The 19298-nt window shown below is 38.1% G+C and overlaps 1 long non-coding RNA gene across 1 annotated transcript; it reads left to right on the top strand.

The window, feature by feature from the left end:
• The first annotated feature begins 5846 nt into the window (after positions 1 to 5846).
• On the top strand, positions 5847 to 10376 carry LOC143875698 (uncharacterized). The gene is made up of 2 exons (XR_013250174.1): positions 5847 to 6399; positions 9998 to 10376. It is a non-coding gene; the product is annotated as an uncharacterized LOC143875698 (long non-coding RNA).
• Positions 10377 to 19298: the final 8922 nt, after the last annotated feature.

The raw sequence follows: 19298 nt of genomic DNA, 5'->3' as shown, positions 1-19298 counted from the left end.
ACCCTGAATATATAGAAATATTGGATTGTGAACTGATAAGGTCGATAATTATATATGGTAAAATATTGATTGTGAGAAGATAAGATACATGGCTGTCATGGAATGTTAGATTAATATGGAAATCTGAGATTCTCTCCCTCTCTTATTTCTGATGAGGACACAATTTTCTATTAAGAAACTTTGAAATGGAAAGACAAAGAGGCTAATAATACGCAAAAGGTAAGTAGGTTTAGAGAAAACTGAGGTTTTGGGAGTCTTCCATGATCTATGGTTATGATTTATTTTAGGCCATATTTGGAATGTAGTAAATTTCTTGAGAAGTTTGGAAAAGGGGAAATATTTCTAAAATTTCCTAAATCTTTTACACACCAAAAAAGATAACATGGGCATTGAATTTAAGATTTGTATCCTTCTAGACTAACCATAATTATATACTTTCCCTCTTTGTCCTGCAAAGAAAACAATTTCTCATGAATTTTTTTGTCAGAAATGTTTTTCTTGCAATCCAGGCCCTGTTTGGATCGCGGATTTCTTCTAGAAAAATTTAGAAAAGAAAAACTTTTCCAAAATTTGATGCTTTGCCATTGTTTGATTACACATGAAAAAAAGTAACTTGAATATATAATTAAGGCTGCAACTCGGGTCGGGCGGGTCGGGTTTTGGAGAACCCAACCCTACCCGAGAAATATCTCGGGTCGGGTTTTTTTTTCGGAAAACCCACGATTCCCAAACTCGGCCCTACCCATGATAAATCTCGGGTCGGGTCGGGTTTTTTCACATTGACGCAAATTTTTAAGGAAAATTCTTGTTTGGCAAGGCAACTCAACTCATAGAAGCAGAAATTACACTCACATTACACTTGAATCAAACAATGATGTAATTACACTCACATCACACTTGAATCAAACAATGCTGTAATCAAACAATGTTGTAATTACAATCAAACAATGCTGAATCAAACACTTGAATCAACTCAACTCATAGAAGCAGAAATTACACTCACATACAGTAACAGTGGGTGCGTGGGTTTTCACTTTTAACTTTGGGATAATTACATTTACACCCCCTCTAGTTTCTGACACATCCACTTCCACCCCTATAGTTTAAAACGTGACAAATACACCCCTGTAGTTTCAATTTGTTTAAGGTTTGCCCCCTCAGCTGAAGGTTCGTCCATAGATTGAAGGGTTAGGATGATCCGATGGAGCTGATTTTTTGGGCACACCATATCTATGTCAGGACCCATCAAATGAACGCTTTGGATCATCCAAATAATGTGGGCCCCTACCCGAATCCAAACACTACCAAAAAATCATCCAAATAATGTGGGCCCACATTGTTTGGATGATCCAAAGCGTTCATTTGATGGGTCCTGACATAGTTAGGGTGTGCCCAAAAAATCAGCTCCATCGGATCATCCTAACCCTTCAATCTATGGACGAACCTTCAGCTGAGGGGGCCTACCTTAAACAAATTGAAACTACAAGGGTGTATTTGTCACGTTTTAAACTATAGGGGTGGAAGTGGATGTGTCAGAAACTAGAGGGGGTGTAAATGTAATTATCCCTTTAACTTTTAACTAACAATAGAAAAAAATGTACATACTATAACTTATGTAACTCGGGTCGGGTCGGGTCGGGCCCCTTCAAACCCGGCTCGACCCGAGATTCATGCGGGCTTTTGAATGCTGAACCCGGCTTGACCCGAAACCCATGAAACCTGAACCCGACCCAGGCTATTTTCGGGTCGGGTCGGGTAAAACCCGGCTCGAGTTGCAGCCCTATTAATATAGTGTTCATTTTTTCACAGTGACATTTAATTTAGGCTATTGATATTGGCACTAGCCGCACTATCATGTTTTAACGCAAACTCAGCTTGACTTTTCTTTTTTAATTGGCTGCATAGAGCTTTTTGGGAGTTTTAATAACCTTAGACAGCTGTTTAAACAAGAAAAGACAAGCTAAGTTTGTGCACTTAGTAAAATGTAGTATTGCCAACATCATTAGCCTTAATTGATATCCCTTTCATTTATTAGTTCCCTCAAAATCATGGAAACAAAAGAATTCCATCAATTTTTTTCTCAAGAAAAGTTTGTCCTGCATATCAAACAAGGCCTTTGGTAAATGATTTTCCCACTCCTTTTATTGTCTTCTTCCTAAAAATGAAGTCATTTTCAGAACAATAAAAGCAAATTAAAGAGGTAAAAATGCAGTTATTCTTCGAAAAAGACAGAGTAAAAGGGGTGGAAATATCATTTCCTTCATTGACATGCTTAGTTCAGAAAAGACAAACCTTCTCGCGTTTTTCTTTTTGTTTTTATATATTAAACATGGGAGTTGGTATGCAATTTTGCCGAAAGCCATTTCTGATGCTTCTAATTATTCAGAATGCGGAAGAAACCTTGACTTTAATAGCAGAAATCTCAAAGAAGAGGAAGAAATCTCAGAGAAGATGAAGAAGGGAAGAAGACTGAAAGAAAAGAAAACTTCATAAATTTCATTGATTTCCCCCTTTTACAATTACCCCTGCTTATAAGCAGATCCTATCAGTCACAACTGTTTTTTAACTACCTTAGTCCAATCAGCAGACCTTTTAACTAGAGTTCTAACTAACATCACTTCTTTTAACTATAGTTCTAACTACTATTAGTTGTCTTAACCTTCTAGCTAACTCAGCTGATTGTTACTTGGATACATAGTCAGATAACCATTTTGGCTGACTTTACTTCTCTGAAGTCGTACTCTTCTTCTTGTGTGAAGTGCTTGATCCACTGACTCAATTTCTGCATATGGAAGTGTATCATTGCCTCCCCCATTGAGAACCACCTTGTCCTCAAGGTGAAGAGAAGGATGGAGTCGGTGAAATTCCTCAGCATCTTCCTAAGAAGTTTCTTCCAATTCTTCCACTGGACCAGCCATTGTGTAACCCATTTGCCAAGCTTTAACACCTTTCGCTCACCCACAATAGCTAAATGTTCAATAACGGGCTGATTGTTGAGACAAACCAGAGGCAAATCAAGCGGTACTATGGCTGGAGGAGGATCTCCTTGAAATGGTTTCAAAACAGAGATGTGAAAACTGGGTGAATTAGTGATCCTTCTGGTAGTTTGAGTTTGTATGCAACTGATCCAATCTTTTTGATAACCTGAAATGGACCAAAAAATTTCTTTCCAAGTTTGTGATTTGGCTTATGACCCACCGTTACTTGTCTGTAAGGTTGCAATTTCAATAAAACCCAATCACCCTCTTGAAATTGTAGTTCTGTTCGATGAACATCATCCTCAGCTTTCATTCTCATTTGAGCTGAAAGAAGGCATTGTTTGAGACTGTGAAAAAACACATCTCTTGTTCCCAAATCTTGATCTAAAGATTCCAATTTAGTACTCCCTTGGCAATAAGCGGGAATGTTAGGAGGAAGTCTCCCAAAAACAACTTCAAATGGGGACCGTCCCAAAGAAGAATGACAAGCTGTATTATAATGATATTCCGCCAAACCCAGAAAATTATACCATTTGGAAGGATATTCAGAAGTAAAAGCCCGTAAATACTGTTCTAAACAACGGTTGACAACTTCCGTTTGACCGTCTGTTTGTGGGTGATATGCAGAACTCATCCGTAATTCAGTTCCTTATAATTGAAACAAAGTTTTCCAGAATTGACTCAAGAACACAGAGTCCTTGTCACTAACTAATGACCTGGGTATGCCGTGATGCTTAAAGACGATGTTCATAAACAATGAAGCAACCTTGCTGGCATTATAATGTTTGGGCAAAGCACCAAAATGCGCACTCTTAGAAAATCTGTCTACTACCACCAAAATAACGGAAAAGCCAAGAGAAGTTGGTAAATGAGTGATAAAATCCAAACTCAAATCCTCCTAAACCTGTTCAGGAACATTCAAGGGCTGTAAAAGACCATAAGAAAGAACCGTAGGACTTTTGATTTGCTGGCAAGTCACACATTGGTGAACAAACCTGTGGACATCTAATTTCATGGATTTCGAAAAAAAAACCGTGGCTAAACGAATATATGTTCGATGAATACCAGCATGCCCTCCAATTGGTGTAGAATGAAATTCCCGAATCATTTGTTCCTTGAGTATAGAATGAACAGGCAAGCAAAGCTTCCCTTTAAAATATAATAACCCATCCTTAGTTGACCAGTGAAGCATATCGTCATTCTGTTGCTGTAGCTTCTGAAACACTTGTTGAGACTCAGTATCCTCTTCTAACTCCTGCTTGAGAATGTTCAGAAATTCATATTGAGGTGTAGAAATAGCCATCATTTGCATTGATAGTGAAGCAGAGGTTCCCAATGGTTATTTTGACAAGACATCAGCTGCGGCATTCTCTCTTCCTGGTTTATATGAGATTTTAGAGTGATAACCCAATAATTTTATAAGGTAGTGTTGCTGCTCCGGAGTTTTAATCAATTGGTCCATAAGTCCTTTTAAGCTTTTCTGATCAGTATGAATATAGAATTTGCTTCCCAACAAATATTGTCGCCATTTTGCCACTGAAGAGGTAATAGCATATAATTCTCGTATATAAGTGGAAGCTTGTTGCATTCGAAGACACAATTTCTTACTGAAATAAGCAATAGGATGGCCTTTTTTGCATCAAGACAGCTCCAATGCCCACCCCAGAAGCAGCCGCTTCTAAACAGAAGGGTACTGAAAAATCTGGTAATGCTAAAACTGGAGCCTTTGTCATTGTTTGTTTTAAGTTTTCAAAAGCTAATTGAGCTAAATTATTCCATGAAAAGCCATTTTTTTGAGTAATTCAGTGAGGAGAGCTGCAATGGTAGCATAACCCTTGACAAACTTCCGATAATATCCTGTTAAACCCAAAAAACCACGTACTTGTTTCGGATTTGAAGGTACTGGCCATGTCAACATAGTTTCGTTTTTCTTATAATCAGGTTGAACTCCTTTGTCTGATATAAAATGACCCAAGTATTCGATCGAATGCTTCCCAAATGAACACTTACTGAGCTTTCCATATAAAGAATGAGTTTTGAGTGTTTGTAAAACATGAGATAAGTGAATGACATGATTAGCAATAGTTTTACTGAACACCAAAATATTATCGAAAAAAATGATGACAAATTTTTGTAGAAAAGGTTTAAGAACCGGGTTCATAGTAGCTTGGAAAGTGGATGAAGCATTAGTTAAGCCGAAAGGCATGACCCGAAACTCAAAATGTCCATCATGTGTACGAAAAGCCATTTATGGAATATCCGATGGACTCATTCTGGTTGATGATAACTGGCTCTTAAATCCAATTTCGAAAACACTGTAGCACCATGTAATTCATCGAGCAGCTCATCCACCGTTGGAATAGAGAATTTGTCCTTAATAGTAATAGCATTCAATCCTCTATAATTGACACAGAACCTCCAGCTACCAATGTAGACACCCCATTTTGACGGAACCCCAAACTATCATTTTGAATAAAAATCCCTTTAAACCGGTGAAGTAGTGTCCCAAAATCAGCCCTAGGGTAGTTCAGTGTCCTAAGTAGGTCCCATTAAAATTTCAGAAAAATCTAACAAGAATTGCTTAATGAGCTCAGTTCATAGTGTATTGTATTGTAGTGTAAGTGCAATAAGGGGTGGGACATCCAATAGGAGAGTGCCAATATCAATCTCTTGTGTAACAAAAGAGTGTTTAAATGTTAATCCTTTCCCTTTACCTAAGCCACTCCTATAGCATGAAAGAGCCATAATGATACAATTAAGCGGAGTTATTATCCAAAAGGTGGTGGTCCAAATAAGAAAAGGGGGTCGAATTTATCATCGCCTATAAATAGTTAAATACCATCGAATTAGGGGGGGGGGGGGGGGGGGGGGCGCTCATTCGTTAAAAAAAAGAAATGTGTGTGTGTGTGTGTGTGTGTGTGAGTGAGTGAGAGAGAGAGAGGTGAAATCTAGGGTTTTTTTGTTTTCTTCTCCGATCGATTAGTCCGGCGGCCTCACCGGAGCTCTGACCGGCGCATCCTTCTCTATGTCTTCTTCGTCTCCTATTCTAGCAAACCGATTTTCATTGTTTTAACCCTAAGGATTTTCATTCCTCTTGATAGACACCCTATAAACCCTAACCTGGAACCCTAACTCAATAAATCTTACTTCAAACCTTAAACCTGATGGAGATTTAGCTTATTTTCTTGTAAGATCTGGCCTCATTTTTTTTTATCGCAAGAGCTTACATCTTCATTGTCAACCTGTTGAAATGATAGATCTAATTCAAGTATGAGTTAGGGCTGTAGATTTATTGTTGTCCTCAAGATCTGAACTCTCTCTGATCTGAAATTTTAGATCAGACTCTGTTTTCTCCATTTTTGACGAATTCTCCAAGTTGTGGTTGTGCAACATTCAGGTGAAAATCCATTGGCAAGCTCAGGTAACTTCCTTTCCTCAATTTCTAGTTCAGGTCATTTAAGGTTACTGGATTGACACTTGTTTGTGATTTTAATATTGTGATATTTTGAAGATTTAGATGTTTCTGAGTTGATTATCTTTTATAAGAAATTTCCTCATCAAGTTTGTGTTAATTGAAGAATAGTTCAATATTATGAAGTGAGATGTGATAAAGATAGTGTTTATTGTGATATTCTATTGATAATAAGTTTAGTGCTTATGTATAAGTATATAAATAAAGAAGAAACTCATGTCAGGGACTTCGTTGTATTTTGATTTTACATTCTAATTTGTTTGGATCTCTTGGATCTTATATGTAATTGGCTTATTTTTTTATATTTTATTTGATCATTTGCTTAATTGTTTTGATTAAATTAATTAAACTGATAGCGTTTGTAAATGTTTAGAGGCTAATGCTAGTTCATAAGGGATCTGTTGATTTGATTATACTGTAGCTGTTATTGATGTGAATATTTAGTGAATTATACTTGTTTCATTTATGGTACTGACATTTGAATCGTTGGTCATGTTAATTTGTTATGTTTGCTTACTAATCCAAGAACCTTTTGACATGTGACATATATATTCTATAATTTTGATAGTGTGTGTTTTATTTATTGTTAAGAAATAGTCAACTCTCTTTTAGCTAGCTGACAATGCTCATATTATTGGAGATTTTACCTTTCTTTGGGGCTGAAATGAGTTGAGTTGGGAATATATGTCTATGTAGAATGTGTTTATAATAAGTTGTTTACAAATTTCAAAGTGGCAAATGCTTTTAGTTGGTTCAATTTCCTTTTAAAAAAAAAAGAAAAGTCATGTTGAAATTGATTGTATAAAGCTTCATCATAAAAATTTCATTCTTTCGTTCGGCTTTATTTATGGTGTGGCAGATTTTTGTGATCAATTTGAGCTAATATTGATGTTAAGAGCTTAGCCTTTGAATATATTGCTATAAAAAGTCCGAGTCTTAGGAAATACATGCATTGAATGTGGGCAAGAGGTTTTTCCTAGGGTTATTTTAAGTACTGAACAGGTGTGATTAAATAGTAATGAAAAGGATATTCTGGCGAGGTTTATCTACATTGATTGGTATTCCAATAAGAGAAGCATGAATACCTTAAGTTTATGCCACATTGCTTTCTACCTGAGCACAGTTTGAATAGTGTGAACATGTGCTCATTGGAGTTACATAGCACAGTGTAGATATTTTACAACTGTTACTGTTCTGTCTTCGCTTGGTTTGGATGTATTTAGTTTCGGGATGATAGCAGACCACAATACATACCTAAGTTCTTGTCTGTAAGACTTAGTGCAAGATGTGTTTTCACACTATACAAAGAGTATTTAACCTGAATTTCATTTATAGACTGAAAAATGGTTTTGGTAATTGCTGGACAAGAGAAATGTGGTTTTTGATTGTTATCCCCTTATTCTAATACTGTCCAAATGAAGCCATGTCGTTTTTTTTTAATCTTTGCTGAGTTTATGAGTATAATTTATGGTTCAGAATTTGTTTACTGCTGTTGTGGCTGAAGTTATGGAATACATTGTTTCTTGTTTAGTTGTTTAAAGATAAAAGAGTGCTTGCACTCGGGCGGATGGGGGTGCTCTTCGAACCTTCTTCATTCGTCACCAGGCACGAACTCAATCGTTTCTGGTTATCCATTGCAAACAGAGCATATTTTTGGTTCCATGGCCTATCCATGGATGGCGACTCCGAGTTATTTAGGTACGTCTTAATTTCGAGGCTTTTGTCTCCGGATCAAGAGGTATCTCATTTATATCGCCACTCGTGCTATGCTATGAGGGTGGCACCGTTTCAAGAGTTTCTTGGTTGAGCTCCCTTTCATGTGGAGATCAAAAGGACCGACGGGGACTCGTTCCTCGCCGCCTTCTCAGAATCGGGGTCCACACTATCACATTTTTTTTACCAACAAAACAGGGGAGCTAAAATGGCTGGTACTAGGTTGAATTATCCCAGAATCACGCATTTCTTTTACTAATTTTTCAATTTTCGATTTTTGAAAATGTGGGTATCGGTATGGTTTAATATTCTCCGGTTTAGAATTTGATTCTAACAAAATACGATGATCCATAGATCTTGATGGAGGCAAAACAGAGGGTTCAGTAAATACCTCAGCGAATTGTTGTAAAACAGGTTGTAACGTAGGAATCACTTGTTGATATGGATGATCAGCTAGTTGCTCCTGTAATGGTGTTGTTGTTGAAGAAAGCAACATGAAACAAGATGATAAGCCCCCATCATCCGCTAATTTGTGCAACTGATTTGATGATATAAAATCTAACTAACAATCTTGAATTCCTTGTAAACGAATTTGATCTCCTTTCCAAATTCCATGTTTAATGTCTTATAATCTGTTGTAACAGACCCAATCCTTGCAACCACTGAACTCCTAAAATCACATCACCTCCTTGTAATGAAATAAAATAAAAAATCAGTGACAAATGAATGGTTCTGAATGTCAATCTGAATATCAGAACATATGCCTTGAAAAGTTAAAAATTGTCCATTGCCCACTTGAACTTTAAAATGAGCAGACGGTGTAATAGGTAAGCCCAGAAATTTTGCAACCCTTTCCTGCATAAAATTATGGGTACTACCTCCATCAACTAGTACTTGAAGAATATGATTTGCAATGGTGCCAGCTAATCTGAGTGTTTTTGACACATTGAGACCCATGAGTGCATAAAAAGTAATAGTAGGTTCAACCAAAGGGTCTGATGGAATTCTCTTCTTTGTTGCATTTCAGCAAAAGATAGTTTCTTGATTAGGATTTTAGTCGGAATTGTGTTACTTGAGGAAGTAGGTGTTCTTGATGTTGGAACATTTGTAGTATAGAACTGATGAGGCTGATTGTGGTGGTTTTTTTGGTTTGAAAAATTTGGTGTTGGACCTAAAGGGGAAGGTTGAGTAACAACTCTTGTATTCCCTTGTCTACCATTGAAACGAGTCTATGCAATTTTTTCTTCTTGCAAACGTGCAAGACCAATAGCCTGATGTAACCCATATGGCTGATGTGCTAACACTTCTCTTTTAATCTCAGGTTTTAGTCCAGAAATAAAACAGCTTTTCAAGAAACTATCAGAAAGACCATAGACTTTATTGGTCATTTCCTCAAATTTAGCTTGATATTCAAGAACAAAACCTTCTTGAAGTAATTTAACAAACGCACCTTGTGGATCTTCAAAAGGAGAAGGTCCAAAACGATACCTGAGTGCTGTTTCAAAATCTTGCCAAGAACGCAACTGATTGCTGTTCGACATCCATTGAAACCAATTTGTCGCAGATCCTTCCATGTGAAAGGAAACCATTGGAAGTTTTTGATTCTTTGGTGTGTGATGAAAAGCAAAGTATTGAGCTACCCTGAGAAGCCAAACAGATGGATCTCCTTCACTAAACTTTGGAAAATCGAGTTTTAGATGTTTCGGAGGAATCGCAGCAATAGCATTGGACTGTAGCTCTTCTTGATTGGAGAACGAAGTAGAATTGAACTGAGCGTTTTGATGTTTGCTATTCTCAAAATCCGTTGACAATTTGTCTAATTTCTGTTGCATAGGAAGAAGAATAGCCATGAAATCATCACGCATTTGTTTCTGGAATTGAGCCATTTGAGGTGAAAGTTTATCTGCTGCTACATCAGCTTGGGAATTTTGACGAGACCGAGTGCCGTCTGCCATTAGTTCAGAACAATGAAAGCACCAATGATGCTTCTAATTATTCAGAATGCTGAAGAAACATCGACTTTAATGGCAGAAATCTCAAAGAAGAGGAAGAAATCTCAGAGAAGATGAACAAGGGAAGAAGACTGAAAGAAAAGAAAACTTCACAAATTTCATTGATTTCCCCCTTTTACAATTACCCCTGCTTATAAGCAGATCCTATCAGTTACAACTGTTTTTTAACTACTTTAGTCCAATCAGCAGACCTTTTAACTAGAGTTCTAACTAACATCACTTCTTTTAATTATAGCTCTAACTACTATTAGTTGTCTTAACCTCCTAGCTGACTCAGCTGCTTGTTACTTGGATACATAGTCAGATAACCATTTTGGCTGACTTTTACTTCTCTGAAGTCGTACTCTTCCTGTTGTGTGAAGTGCTTGATCCACTGACTCAATTTCTGCATATGGAAGTGTATCAATTTCGCAGATCACTTTTGCAGGAGAGAATACCCACATCCTAGCAGATTTTGTCTTATTCATTTAATTCTCTAAACGAGACGAAAAATGGCTTTATGCAAAATTGCCTAGCAAAAAGGTAGGACGGAATATTTTGTGATTGGGATTTGCTAGCGTCCATCGCAAAAATGCATTTTGCGGATGGGCTGTTGCATGTGAGAGCAGGCACACAGGCTCACTTTTCAGCAGATTTTGTCTTCATTCACGAGGTGGCTGCTCTTCGATAGGCAACAGAGTGGGTGGCTGACCTTTGGTGCAAGCTATGATGTGGCTGAATGGAGTTTATGTGCAAGGAAATTTGGGCGATAGTTGTATAAGGTAAACCCCCTCTTTTGAAACACTATCAATGCTAATGAAGATCCCATAGCCCACTCCAAACCCCGTACCCGAATCCAACACTACCAAAAACACAGTGGGCCCACATTGTTTGGATGATCCAAAGTGTTCATTTGATGGTCCTTGACATAGATAGGGTGCGCCCAAACAATCAGCTTCATAGGATCATCCTAACTGTTGAGAAAATCCGCCGGGCAATCCGATCCGATCGTGCACAAATATAATGGAAAAGTAAAATAAACAAGCCACAAGATGAACACCAAGATTTTACGTGGTTATGCAAAGCCTACTCCACGGGCGAGAAACACGATCTTCCACTATGAGAAAAACAAAATACAAGGATTACAATGGATTAATCTCAAACCCACAAACCTGAAACCCTTTTCTTGCTTCTCAAACCAAGACCGTACAAGAGAGTAACCCGAGAGAAACCCACAACAGAAAACCCAAGAAAAGCCCAAGAGAAAGCCTCGGGAAGGAACCCCAAGAAGAAACGCACTTCCTTCTTTCTTCTTCTCCTTCTTTCTCTCTTTTTCTTCACTTCTCTTTCTCTCTCCTCACTCAACTCTTTGCAGCCATACACAAAGAGACTTCCCATGCCTCTCTTTCCGCAACCCAACTTGGGTTGTTTAAGAGTTCTTTTATGCTCTAGGTTTTTTTCACAAACGTAAAAAGGGATATTTCTATTTTATGCCTCCCACTGTGCTGTGGGAAACAAGGTTGAAAAATAAGGCAACTTTCCAACAATCTCTACCTTGGATTATTTTCCAGCCATTTGAAGATTTTCCGTTGATGTTGCCATTGGTCCGCTTTCGCCGCAAACCACCATTGGCCTTCCGAAGTACCAGCTACACACCCTCGAATTATCCAGGTTCTGACTCGTTCTGATTCGATCAACACGGCAAATGCACATGCGTAGCTGCCAACCCGTTGACTCACCTAGTCAACCTTGGAGAGGGATCTTGATCCACCCTCCCAAACGTAGGTACTGTCATCCTCTCACAATCGTCTGCAACCTGGAAACATGTCTCTGCACCAATTGTGAAAGAGACCCTACGCGTGCACGCGCTACCACTCCGTTTCCAACTAACCATCGAGATCTTGGGAACATTAGTCCCCGTGTCCCAACAAGACGATATAATCTGCCACACTTCTCTCCTTTCATCAGAACCATACAACCGCGTGTGATTTTCATGGCTCCACCTGCAGTTGAAAACTTGTAACCCCTGGAGTCCAACCGACCAAGAGACACTAGATTCCTTCGCATCTTTGGGACATACGCCACACCACCCAAAGTATGAACCACTCCATCAAACATTTTGATCTTTACCGTTCCAACTCCCGTGACGTCACATGTAGACCTGTCACCCAATGACACTACACCCGCCCTTGTCTCCTGGAATGTATCAAAATATTTCCTCCTGGAGCATATATGAACAGAGCAACCTAAATCTACAATCCACTCATCATGAGAAGTGTGATTACCTGAGAAGACTGTGAGGACGTCTCCAAACACTATGCTCTGTTCATCCGTCGCCACCACAGTATTCATAGCATAATTGTCGATATGGTCAGCCCGCTTTGGACAATTCCGCTTGATATGGCCATATTCTTTGCAACGGTAACATTGCACGCCCTTTCCGCCGATCCTGGATCTTGACCTGCCTTTTCCAGATCCCCTGTCAGACGACCTTCTTCTTTGATTCCCACCGTGAACAACCAACCCCTGTTCTTCATTTGCACTAAGAATAGGTTTCTTTCGCATCTCATTCGATAAGAGCGACGCCGTGACTTCCTCTAACTTTATCGTATCCTTGCCATACAGTAAAGTCGTCACCAGGTTGTCATACAAATCAGGAAGTGAAGTAAGAAGTAGTAGGTCCTTGTCTTCGTCTTTCAACTTTTCATCAACCTTGTGGAGCTGATCCACAAGCCCGTTGAACAGCGTAATGTGTTCCAGAAGATCACCTCCTTCATGCATCTTAAGCCCGTACAATTGCCGCTTCAGATACAACCGGTTGGCCACTCTTTTTAACATATAAAGCTTTTCCAACTTCTCCCATAATTTAGGCGCATCTTCTTCTTCCATAATGTTAAACATGACGCTATCTGCCAGACATAGTCGAATAGTGCTGACCGCCTTCGACTCTATGTCTTCCCACTCGGCAGTCAACATCTTCTCCGGCTTCCCATCCCTTCCCTTCGACGCCTTAGCTAAGCCCTGTTGAACTAGGATGTGCTTTACCCTCATCTGCCATAGGGTGGAACTGTCCTTTCCGTCAAATCTATCGATGTTGAACTGAGTAGAACTTGATTTTACCGGCATCTCAGATTATTCCGCACTTCACGGTGTAGTGCTTTACCTCGAACGAGAATCTTTCCTGGACAATCTTTCTACTCCCAAAGATCACTCAAACCGTGATCCAACCACAACACCCATGATCACTCCACCCGGTCTCGACGATCGCTCCACCTGAGCTCTGATACCACTTGTTGAGAAAATCCGCCGGGCAATCCGATCCGACCATGCACAAATATAACGGAAAAGTAAAATAAACAAGCCACAAGATGAACACCAAGATTTTACGTGGTTCGGCAAGTGTTTATTCGATTTTAACCGAACCGAATAACCCCAAAATTAATAACCGAAATAAATTCGGTTAGCTTAAATCGTTAACCGAAACCGAAACCGAAATTATATTTAACCCAACCTAACCGAAAACAAATTTGTAATTCGGTTAATCGGTTAGTTCGGTTAAAACCGAATTTGTTTCTGTAGACTGTTGAGAATGAGAAAACAAGTTGAAGTATTTAGTACAAGACCAGTCGGATTCCGGCAAGCCTCGCCGGAGATGATGATTCTCGGCCGGAAGAGAAGAAAAATCGATCGTTGTTGATTTAAAGGATGAAAAGAAAATTGGAAAAGTGACGCCTGGAATTGGAAGAAAAAATCGATGATTTAAAGGGATTGTGGCTGATTTTTAGGGAAGGCTTTGGTAATACAGATGAAGAGTCATGTAGGATTAAAGGAAAAAAAGACGATAAAAGTAGCTGGAATGGCTGATTTTTGGGTATGACGAGTCGTGTAGATAGAGAGGGAATAAAGGCTTTCGTAATATAGATGAAGAGTCATGTAGGAATAGGGATTTGGTAATAGCAACGTCGTAGCAGCTGTCACCACTAAAACCCCCTTCCCGCTTATTATACTATTATAGTAGGTAAATTGAATTTCAAATTTTCTTGTCTCTATCCTCTCTATGTCAAATGTCAAGTCTTAGTTGACAAAGTGGACACAAAGAATATATATAAAATAATATGTAAGATTAAAAAATGGGGTGTTATAATATACAAATGGTGTACTCTTGTCAGATGTCAGCTCTATAGTAAACAAAGAAGAAAGAAATATATATATATAAAATGGTATGTAAGCTTAAAAAATGGGGTGTAACGTGTAAGAGCATTACTTTATACAAGAGCATTATTGGATTGCGGGACCGATATGATTTTTGTATAACTGAACTAATACAATTCGGATTTTTGGTCTAACCGAATAATTTGTTCTTTAAGCCGAAACCGATAACCGAAAAAAACAAGATTTATTAACCGAAACAGAAACCGAAATAAAAATAACCAAAACCGAAACCGAAATATAATTCGGTTTTGTCGGTTCGTTTGGTTAAAACCGAATAGTGCACACCCCTATCCATGGGCGAGAAACACGATCTTCCACTATGAGAAAAACAAATTACAAGGATTACAATGGATTAATCTCAAACCCACAAACCCGCAACCCTTTTCTTGCTTCTCAAACCCAAGACCGTACAAGAGATTAACTCAAGAGAAACCCACAAGAAAAACCCAAGAAAAGCCCAAGAGAAAGCCTCGAGAAGGAACCCCAAGAAGAAACACACTTCTTTCTTCTTCTCCCTCTTTCTCTCTTTTTCTTCCTTTCTCTCTTTCTCTCTCCTCACTCACCTCTTTGCAGCCATACACGAAGAGACTTCCCACGCCTCTCTTTCCGCAACCCAACTTGGTCATTTAAGAGTTCTTTTATGCTCTAGGTTTTTTTCACAAACCTAAAAAGGGATATTTCTATTTTATGCCTCCCACTGTGCCGTCGGAAACAAGGTCGAAAAATAAGGCAACTTTCCAACACTAACCCTTTGATCTATGGATGAATTGTCAACCAAGGGGGTCTACCTTACACAAATTGAAACAACAGGGGGTGTGGTTGGTGACTTTTAAAAGTCAGGGTTATAGTTGAAAATGTTAGAAAGTTGAGGGGGTGTATATGTATTTTTCCTTTTCGTGGTTTTCAAAACTCAAATTTGAATTTCCTTTCTTTTTTCTTGCTTTATGGAGACATTTAGTCCCATGTTGGAAGAATGAGAGGAGGAAATGCATGGGTCTGAAATGGGCTGCCACACCTAATAAAAAAACCAGAGTTGCAAAATGGTTGGCCCCGCCCAAGAATGAGAGTAATTTATTACTAGAAAATACCTCGTTAGGATTAGCAAATATTAGATATTGAGAAAATAAAATAACCTAAAATCTGCACAGATACAACACCTAGATCATAATAAAATGCATGTAATTTCCTAAAATCAAACAATAAAAAGGGAAAAGGAAATGGATAGCTCGCTTTACCCGCGAAGTTGAGAGGGAGCGATGCCAAAAAATAATGGAGTGGGAGAAAAACATTAAATCTTGCGGATTGAGATTCCTCCCTACTGAGTTTTCGAGGTATAAGGAGAGAGAGGAATAAAGAGGGACAAATTATTCCTAGTGAGAAACGATTTGGAGATTTTTTTTGGGTTATCAAATTGCTAAATTAAAGGACTATTAAAAGCCGCATGCAATGTGAGAAGGCATGAGATTTTTTGACAGATACGTTATGAAGAGGGAAATTAGTGGGGGCGGGAAACCTGATTAATAGTGATAAATGATTTAGTAGTGAAAAACTTTTCTAGAAAAAAATTTCTTGAAAAATGTGAATGACACTTGGAAGGATAGCTGCTTAGTATATTGTATGTGTGTGTATTGGAGTTGGATCTCTTACCATGCGCCAAGCCGAGTTGTGCAGGGCCAAACCGCATGGGTCGTGATCCTGGCGTGGCATGCGTGAAATTTCCTTTTTAGCTTTTAATTTTATTTTTCATTTTTAATTTTTATTCTAATCCTATTTTGATTTTAGTAGCCAAATATTAAGTGCCATCTTATCTATTTAACTTCCCGTTAGGCAATGTTCTAAAATGTTTCCTAATCGTATCCCTTAATCAAGGGCTCATCTGATGAGCATCTCTTTACGAGACGGGCAGATACAGTACCTTCTCAGATTTTCTTCTTCTGTTTTATGGTTCTTCCAGTTTTGCAACTTTTCTAGTCATCTTTTCCTTCTTTGATCAAGGCTACATAAAGTGTGTTCACTAGGCATATTGGTAGCATGAGTTCACACCTCAATGAATGAATTTATGTTCTTGCCTCAACTCATCATAAGTTTCTCTTTATTATTTAGTTAATGTTTTTATTTCCACACACACACACACACACACACACACACACATATATATATATATATATATATATATATATATATATATATATATATATATATATATAATAAAGAGGTAAGGTTGTTTTACTGTTCACACGCTTACGTGTCGGCCTCACGTTCCTCCTTGGGTCAATTTTGTATTTAAAAAAATTCTGAAAAAACCTAAAACTGTCTCTTATGGTGATATACTCTTTTGGGATTTTCACAAAATCTCACCTAGCGTTTGGAGCGTTTCTTCTTGGAGTTTTTACCACGCCGTTAGATCCTTTCGTTGCACGGAGACTTCATGAGGATTTGGGTTTCTTCGACTTGAAGATCGAAGTGGGTAATTTTTGGTGAGAAAGTGGGTTTTGTTGTTCGCAACGAGGTAACCCTTTATCTCTTTTATTTCTTGTATGGTCTCAAGTTTTGCGTGAAAAACTTGAGAAAAAAGAGACATTGTATTACTTATTTGATTAGTGGATATTTCGTCGGATTTGCCCCGCGTTTTTTCCCTCTTCGTTTGAGGGTTTTCCACGTAAATCTTTTGTGTGATTGCTCTCTTGATTGTTTGGTTTCTTTTATCCACATATTTATTTGCTTCGTAATTTGAGTGGGTTTTTTTCGGAGAAAAACCCAGCAGAATTTTTATTTGTCGTCCTATTCCGGCATGCTTTCCTAATTCTTCGCTTAATGTTTCCATGGATTTTTATGCTGTGTGAGAAAGTAATAGGGATTTGCTAGGGAACATTGTTTTGGTACCTTTTGTTGTGGGTTAGTGTTTTGAGAATTGGGCTTTTGTATTTTGTTGTTGCATATACGGACCAAAGGAATGAAGAAAGAGAGAAAAAATTATACAGAAGGGTTTCCACAACCGCGCATATGAAAGAAATCACAGATCATCCATTCAGGCAATCCTTTTTTACATATCCAATATTTCTTTCTTTTATTATTTGTTTACTTAAATAGAATTTGGATTTTCCTTTTTGTGCTCTTTGTTGAATTGTTCTGGGTTCTCAGTCGTTTATGTAGGGAATTTTTTTAATGGTTCTCTCTGCTTCATGTTCTCAGGACATGAATGGGGCTTTCGTGATGGATGGGATTCCAACATACTTTGCCAACTGATTGTGAAGATTTTCCAAAATCGACTTGATTAGAGTTGTTGTTTGGGATGGGACCACGACTAAATGCATTGCCTCATACTGTTCTATGCCTTCATGTAAGAAATTTTACTTCTGCTTTTATATAAAAGAGATTGTTTCATTAGCTAAGTTTTACTTTCATCTATTGTTACGTTGCTGTCATATCAGTTAGGTTTGCTTTTGATTTTCTATTTTAATGTCAGAAAAGAAAATTTTACTCCTTTTCCTTTTGATTTTCTATTGTAACGTCAGAAAGGAAAAATCAGACAAAAATAAATGGGGATAAAGGCGAAATTAAGAAAAATAATAAATTTTGAAAAAAAAATTCATTTCCAAACTTATTTTACATCAGTAAAAAGTATTCATGCTCTTCTCTGAACCCAAAGAGTTCAAGATTTTCAAATTAAATACATTGAACTCATGAGTCATTTGCTAAAACTACCAAAAATAAATATATGATTAGCATGCAAAGTAAGATTAACCCACATTAGGGTTTTCACGATGAGGTGGTAGCCACAAAATCTCCTTGATTTTCTCTAATCGATTTGAAGCCTGTGATTCCTTCTATCAATTCACATCTCAATGTCAGTGGATTGGAAGCTCGATTTGTGACTCTCTGCAAGGTTCTTGATTTTTTCCTTATTTTTTTGTATTTTCCATCTATATTTCTGTCTTTCCCTTGATCTGTGATTTCGGTGACCTAAATTGAGATTTGTATTTTTGTGCTTAAATTTGTTATGTATTTTAATAATTCATTATTTTTTGTTAAGATATATGTCCTTGGATTGTTTTCTTATTATTTTCTGTCTTTTCCTCTTCTCTTGAAATTTTCTATCTTCTAATGAATGTTTCTTCTTTCTTTTCTTGAAAAAAAAAAAGAAAAAGAAGAAGTTATAAAGCTTTCTTTTTTAGTTATAAAACTTTATTTTTTGGGCTGCCCCTTGCACGGTGCACGGTGCATCCCACGGCACTGCAACTAGTTTTATTAAAAGACACCAAATTATTAATAAATCTTTTTGTCTGCTTTCTCTTCTTAGTGCCTTTCTATTAGACCTGGCAAACGGGTGGGCCGGGTCGGGTCAACCCGCGGGTGATGTGGGTGCGGGTCACACGGGTCGGGTCAGGAAATGACCCGCATTTTTGCGGGTCAGAATTTACGTGACCCGCGCGGCCTGCGGGTGGGCTGGGTCAACCCGCGGGTCACCCACAAATTCAAACAGTGGTTAAATTCAAACGATTTTTTAAATTTAGGAAAATGTTAAAACTTAAAAGTAGGGTATGGCTGGCACCGTGGGATGATCCCTTAAAATATAGATTAGCATGACAAAATCACCATCCTTTGCATTAGAAAAAAAAGCCATCTAACTAGATTAGCATAACAAAATCACCACCTTTAAAAAATCCAAGTGACTTGCGGGTCCCCGCGGGTTGACCCGACCTGACCCATGTTTTTGCGGGTTGGGTCACCCGCGGGTTAGTTTTGATGGGTCACTAAAACTCAGACCCGTGCCCGCAAATTTGGGGGTGGGTCGGGTCAACCCGCGGGCACGGGTCGCTTTTGCCGGGTCTACTTTCTATGCATCTTTCTCCCGAACTCCTTGCTCATGCAAAATAAAATGTAATAATTCTTTTTTCTCACTAGCTTTATTAATAAAGAGAAATGTTATCA

The sequence above is a fragment of the Tasmannia lanceolata genome, unplaced genomic scaffold (genome assembly GCF_043159265.1).
Source record: "Tasmannia lanceolata isolate RefF3 unplaced genomic scaffold, GAP_Taslan_0.1 ptg000004l, whole genome shotgun sequence".
In the NCBI taxonomy this organism is placed as follows: Eukaryota; Viridiplantae; Streptophyta; class Magnoliopsida; order Canellales; family Winteraceae; genus Tasmannia; species Tasmannia lanceolata.
Note: the sequence above shows the minus strand (reverse complement) of the source record. Positions and strands in the feature narration are given on the sequence as shown.